The sequence below is a fragment of the Sarcophilus harrisii genome, chromosome 1, assembly GCF_902635505.1.
Source record: "Sarcophilus harrisii chromosome 1, mSarHar1.11, whole genome shotgun sequence".
Classification (NCBI taxonomy): Eukaryota; Metazoa; Chordata; class Mammalia; order Dasyuromorphia; family Dasyuridae; genus Sarcophilus; species Sarcophilus harrisii.
The window spans coordinates 662,000,353-662,007,580 of record NC_045426.1 but is presented as its reverse complement, the minus strand read 5'-3'; positions in this window follow the sequence as shown (position 1 = coordinate 662,007,580).

Genomic DNA, 7,228 nt, shown 5'->3' with positions numbered 1-7,228 from the left:
TGTCCTCTTATAGGCTCTTTGGGAAGGCCGTTGGGGATTGCTCCACAGACACATAAACCCAGGCTTCCCCCCACTTCCTCTTGTGCCTCAGTGGGGTGTGAATCAAAAGATGGGAACAGAGAAGGATGCGAGACAAACAGCAGAACCCCTGCACCTTCAGGGAGCAGCCCCTGCCTCCATTTGTCACCCCATTCTAATATTCTTAAAGTCCTAAGGATCCCCCAAGGCCATCTAAGCCAGTCCACCTCCCAAAGGGATACCCTGCACCATCCCCCAGACAAGTGACTACCCTCAGAGCCTTATCTGCCAGTTTGCAAGCCCTCTATAAATGGGTGTTGCAATAAATTATTGGGGGCACCCCAACATCAGGCCTCGGGGAGAGCCCTCAGGATGCCTCTGGCCCAAGTTCTGGAATCTGCTGCCCAGGGAAGAGTAGAGGGAGCCTGGGTTTAAAGACACTATTGTGTGGCTGGGAGGGATGGGACTTTCTTAATTTAATTCCTAGTTATTTTTAATCATAAAAATAATAAAATAATTATTTTAATAATAAATAATAATAATAAGGTTTACAAGGCACTTGCTACATCTTATTTGATACTTAAAATAACTCTGCGAAAGGAGTGCAATTATTATCCTCATTTTACAGGTCAGGAAACTGAAGGCACATAGTTTAAGTGATCTACCCAGCTTCAAACAGCTAGTAATTAGGGGATTTGAACTCCTCTTCCTGGCTTCCAGTTCAGCACCATATCATTTGTTATAAAATCACTATTTGAAATTTTCACACTTCTGTATTTCAGTCATCCAACCTTTGGCTGAAGACAATGATAGGATGTCTACCACCTCTGTGGAGGGTCCAATTCACTTCCCTGTGAATTGTTTCTCTGCTCTGCTCTACTCATTGGAAAGTTTTTCCTGACATCAAGGCTAAATCAAGCTCTATGTAACTTTTACCCATGGCCTTTGGTTTGGTCTTTTGGAGGCAAACAGAATCCCTCTTCCACCTGAAAGGCTACAGTTGTTGTCTTCCACCTCCCCTGTTCCCATCCCACTATCCTGCCCCCAAACATAGCATCTAGGGTCACATTTGATGATGTGATCAATGAATCTCTGGGCTAAACATAGTATAGTACTGTGTATTTGAAGGCATCTATCAATCTACCCTGAGTCTCCTCTTTTTTGCCCTAAATAAATTCCTTTCCTTCAACCAATCCTCGTATGGTTCGAGTTCAAGGCCCTTGTCTATCCTATCTGCTCTCCTCTGGATGCTTAGCTTATCAATGCCAGTCTTTGACTTAGAATTGATCATGATAGGTCAGCTACAATCTGACGGAGTCAGAATCAAGAGGGAACCATTATCACTGGCTTTTTCCTGGAAGCTCTGCCCCTTTTCATCTGCTTCCTTTCCCCCCTCTCTAACTGACTCTGAGGACAGAAATCCTGTCATTTCAGCCAGTTGTCCTAAGACTCCTATTTCCAACATTTTGGGTCTCAAGATCTCTTTATAATCTTTCAAATTATAGAGGACTTCCCCCAAAGAACTCTTGTTTTTGTGGGTTGTAGCTATAAATATTTAACCTAGGAGTAGCTAGGTGGTGCAATGGACAGTGTACCAGCCCTGAAGCTGGAGCACCTGAGTTCAAATCTGGACTCAGCTATTTAACACTTCCTAGCTGTGTGACCCTGGGCAAGTCACTTAACCCCAATTGCCTCAGCAAATATATATATATATATATATATATATATATATATATAGTGTTATTATATATATATATAGTGTTATTATATATATATATAGGGTTATTATATATATATATATAGGAAATATTGAAATTGACATTGAAATAAGACATTGAAAATGTCTTAGTATTATCATGAAATTGTTTAGACCAATGCCTGGGACTTTAAAACCTATTCCTCTATCTCTCAAGGACTCGGGATCCTTAATCTATCATACAGCATGTTAGTTATCATTCCTAGTTTTATATCATTTGCAGATTTAATGGGTATACTAGTTATGTCTTTATGCAAGCCATTGGCAAAAGCTCTAAATAGCTCAGGGCTACTATAGACAAATACTTTGGGTACTTCACTGGAGATCCCCTTCCAAATTGGCATTAAATCATTAATTATATAGACTATTATTGCCTGACCCATAGTAGAGTCTTCGGAGCTCATTTTGGTCTGAGCAGTCAGTTGGATACACTGGCCTTTGACCCCCAACATGTCATTTTGGTCCTCTTTAAGAATAAAGGACAACAACTAACTAAATAACCAAACCGTTAAGGATCACTCCTTGGGAGTGGCCATTCAAACAATTCCAAATCCACCTAATCTGTTTTCTAGCCTACATTTTCCCATTCTTTTCATAAACAGAGCAACAATCAATCCGTCAATCAGCATTTATTAAGTACCTACTATGTGCCAGGCACTTTACTAGGGAATGGATGAAAAATTTTATTAGATGCTCTGCTAAAATCTAAGGAAACCATATCTATATAACTCTAGGTTTAAAAATGAAATGAAGTGAATCTAACATGACCTGTGCTTGATGAAGCCGTATTTGCTAAGATATTCACTAGCCAATTCCTTCACCACAGAACTTGGGGCAGGAAGCGTACCTCTGATGGTGTCTACTCTAACTCCTTCACTTTACAGATGAGAAGATTGAGAATCTGTTCTGGGATTTTGCCAGCAATAAAAGTCCATTTCATTTCTTTATAATTTGCAGGTTCTGTACTCATCCCTCTTACGAAAATCCAGACTGGATCGGCCCTTCTCCTGTCTTGTGGGATGGTTCCAGTTCTCTTCCATCCTGCAGAGACTACAGACAGCGGCTCAGCAATCACATCTGGGAGAGTAGCCTATGATAGCCAGATGTGAGAAGGATATGGACATCTCTTCCTTTGAAGATGTCAATGAAACACAGATCGATGTTTAGCTAATGGATGGGGACAAGCTGCTGCTTATTCTCCATTGAGCCCTGGACAGAGAAACTCCATTGAGCACTGGAGTTTAGGAGCCCATGGATGGAAATGGGCAGGAGAGATTAAGCACTGGAGTGTAAGGGATGAGAAATAATCATCAAGAGGAGCCTGAAATATCTGAATTGTACTCTTGAGGGAAGTATGGCGCAGCTTCTTGTTTAGAGATTCTACAGGACCAGGAAGACCAGGGCACAGGGGGGACAGAGCATAAGAAGTCCTGACCCTCTGATTGGAGGTAAGATAAATTGATTTCTGGAGATAATGTCCATCCCAAGACTCTATGGTGGTACTTTCTCTTCACTTTCTCTTGTACTTTTGGAGAATGATAAAAGACAGAATCTTCAGAAGGAAAAACTGGAGATTCTGGAAACAGTGTAGGTACACAGTGATCAGCCAGTTTGGAAATAATGTGATATAATTAAGGATATTAGACTTGGATTCAAGTCCTGACTACTATATTCAGTACTTGTAGGATTTTAGGCAAATCCCTTCTTATCCTTGGTCTTCAGTTTCCTCAAATATCTGTCAAGTCTATCTGTCTTTTTAAACCCTTCCTCATGCACACATGCCATTTCCTACCTCTAGGCATTTGCCCTGCCTGTCCCTCATACCTGGGTTACTTTCTCCCTAATACCCTCTGCCTCTGAGAATACTTCGTTTTCTTCAAGAATCAGCTTCAATGTGAAACCTTTTCTGATCTCACCCCAGTTGTTATCACATACCCTCCATCATTTTGCATGTTATGTGTCAAATTCTCACACACCTTACTAGTTGTGTGACTCTGAATAAGTCACTTAACTTTTAAATAAAATTTTAAAAAAAGTTTCCTAACCTTCAGAGCTATACAAAAGTAAACACACACACACACACACACACACACACACACACACACACACACACACTTATTTCAACAAAATATAAACTCCTTGAAGGCAGGGTTTTGTATCTCAGCACCCACAGTGCCAGGCCCATAGTGAGCACCTAGTAAATACTGATAGTTTGATTTGGTCTCTGAAGTGAGGTAGTGTGGTGCAGTGGATGGAGAACTATTCTCAGGATCACGAGAAACAGGATTCAGAACCTACTTCTGACACATATCTGTCATGTGACCCTTAAATCATTTATTCTCCAGTGTTCTAGACAACTTTCTAAGATTATAAATTTCAGAGGAGATGCCACTCTGTTTTAGTAGAGGAAATTTCTTCTTATGGGAATTCTTTATGCCAAAAAAATCACAATTTCAGTCTCTGGCCCATGGATTGTACTAGGTGGTGGCTGAGGTCCCTTCCAGCTTGGATATTCAGAGGTTAGATCCCCGCCCCTTGATTCTAAAATTGGAAGCCATGGGAAGAAGTTAGAGCTATCTAAAATTCAGATGGATTGTGTCAGTAGGTGATAAGCTCCCCATCCCTGGAAATCTTCAAGCAAAAGCTAGATTTCAGAGATTGTCCATGATGTTGTAGAGACATTCTTGGTCAGGTATGAATTAGACTTAATTGTTTTCTGGGATCACTTGCAACTCCTAAATCTCCGATCCAACCAGGGGAAGTGTAGTTCATGCCCACCCACCCAACCCCCAACCCACCACCCACCCAGTCTTCACCCTCTTGTTAAGTAATCTCAGGCAGGGACAGAGTGCAGAAGGCACCCCCTTTTCCTCCAATGTTCCTACTTCAACCGTCCTACAGGTTATGAAAGAGTCAACTGTGGCTTCTGGGGATGCAGAGAGGAAGAGAGTTTAGGAGAGAAGGAGATGATAGAGGGGGTCTGCTATTTCACCCTTCCTGAGGGGGCAGGGCTGGGTTTAGGAGAAGCCCAACCGCTCCTTTTTTCAGGTTGAGTCACCCCAAGCTGCCCCTACAGGACCCACCTCCCCCCAGCTATTGCTCAATGATATGGACCTATTGCAGGAACAGATCATCCCAAACTGCAGAAAAGCCCCCAAACCATGATCATTTGGCAGCTAGAGCCTTCCATAGATGCTGACGCTGCAGATCATAATAGACGAGGACCAGATGAAGCAACAGAGGATGGTGAAATTGGAGAAAAACCTTCTGTATTGGAAGGGTTGCCATGTGGCTGAGAGGTAAGGTCACTCTATTTGGTCCCAGAGAGTAAAATCAAGAGCAATGTGTGTATGCATGTGTATATATATATATATATATATGAAATATATGTAAAATATATTTCATAACAGAAAATAATCCCCACTGTAATATATGTTATAAAAGATACATTATTTTATGGACGGGTAGACATAAATATATGTAAGTATGGATACATATGTAATACCTACCTATTTATCTATATGTGTCTATACCTATATATATCCATATATCTATCCATCTTTAAAATATATAATATATAACATATATATACACATATCTATATAACTTTCTATATGTATCAATATCTTCATATATCTATATATCTTTAAGATATATAATCCATATAACTCATATCCATATACTCATATATCTAAATATATGTATATATATATATATATATATAAATCTATATGTGTGTATTTATATCTGTATATATCTATCTTTAAAATATATAAAATACATATAGAATAGAACATACACATATACATATATATATCCATATATCCATTTATATGTATCTATACCTGTATATATCTAAATCTATATCTTTAAAACATGTAACACATATAGATATGTGTGTTACAATGGATATTATTTTTTGGTATGAATTGTCTAGGTGTTGAGGTCTAGATTTGGGGTACCTAAATGAAATTAGGGTTTAGTTGAGGTTTAGTGGCAGGAGTCAAACAGAGCTCCCCTGCAACCCCCTTGGATTTGGCACAAGGATATGGAGGTAAATGAGGTCTAGTAGCGGCATGAGTCCCCAATAAAGGAATTTATTGGCCGGGAGAGCTAGATTCATAAAAGAGGTTTATTATTGGGTTTGGAAGTAAGGAGATAGGTGAAGGTAGAGATAAAGAGGGCACTGGATAGAGGGTCCAGTGGACAGAGAGTCCTCACATGGCTGGCATGTTTGGAATCTCTGCAAAGAGGGGGGGTCCCAGCGTGGCCCTTTTATAATAGGAGACTTAGCTCGAGGGACTTTTGGGTGCAGCCCCAAAGTTGGCTCAGATCCGGATAGGGCTGGGACAGGTCCGGATCTTCCATTGGAATTCAAAGGGACCAGGATTTGTGAGTCAAAGGGTAATTTACATTAATTAGGGGGAGTTGGGAATCAAAGATTGGAATCTTTCTCACATCATAGGCAGCTGTCAAAGGCCCTTTCAATTCCAGAATTCTGTGATTCTGTGCTACAGAGAAGTGTTAGATAGTCCTTGCAACCAATGAAAGTGACCCAGTGATTAAAGAACCCGAGTTCAAATTCTTACACACTTACTGGTTGTGTGACTCTGAATAAGTCACTTAACTTTTAAATAAAATTTTTAAAAAAGTTTCCTAACCTTCAGAGCTATACAAAAGTAAAAAGAACTGCCTCACTTGGTAGTGAGCTGCTGGTCACTGAAGGCTTAAAAGTAAAGATTGTAAACCACTTGAAAGCAATGTAGAAGGAAAGCCTTCCTGTTCAGAGATGGTTTGGACTTTCCAAATCTGAGATTCTGAGACTGCCTTAGAGGGCAGCTCAGCTGATGAGAAAGGACTCGATCAATAAAGTTCAATAACAATATATTGGTCAGAGAATTAGAAGAATATTTGAGGAAAGAGAGTAACCTCTCTGTCCCCTCTATCTCTAGGTTCATAAGGTTCATACAAAATAGCTATCCCCCTTGGACCCAAAATCAGGCCTGTGTTGCATACTAATGCATTGTTGGTGGAACTGTGAATCAGTCCCACTATTATAGAAAAAATTTAGAATTATACTAAAAAAAAGTCATGAAACTGTATATACTGTTTGACCCAGGTAGATGACTACCAGACATTCCTCAAGAAGGTCAAGAAGACAGAGGTAAGTGTATTTCCTTCCTTCATCTATTTCTTTTATTTTTTCTTCCTCCACAACTTAGCACAGTGTCTGCCTTTTTTTTTTTTTTTTTTTTTTTTTTTTTTTTTTTTAGCTTCTCAAAGGTCAGGATAAAGCAAATATGGATTAGAAAATTTCTAGTAAGTTGGTACTTAGAAAAATGATGCAATCACAAGCTTCATTGTTGTGCAATGCAGCAAGCAGATAAACAAAGCAAACACACACAATGTAGTATAATATAAACAGGCCGAGATTCCCAGGGAAGCCAAAAACTC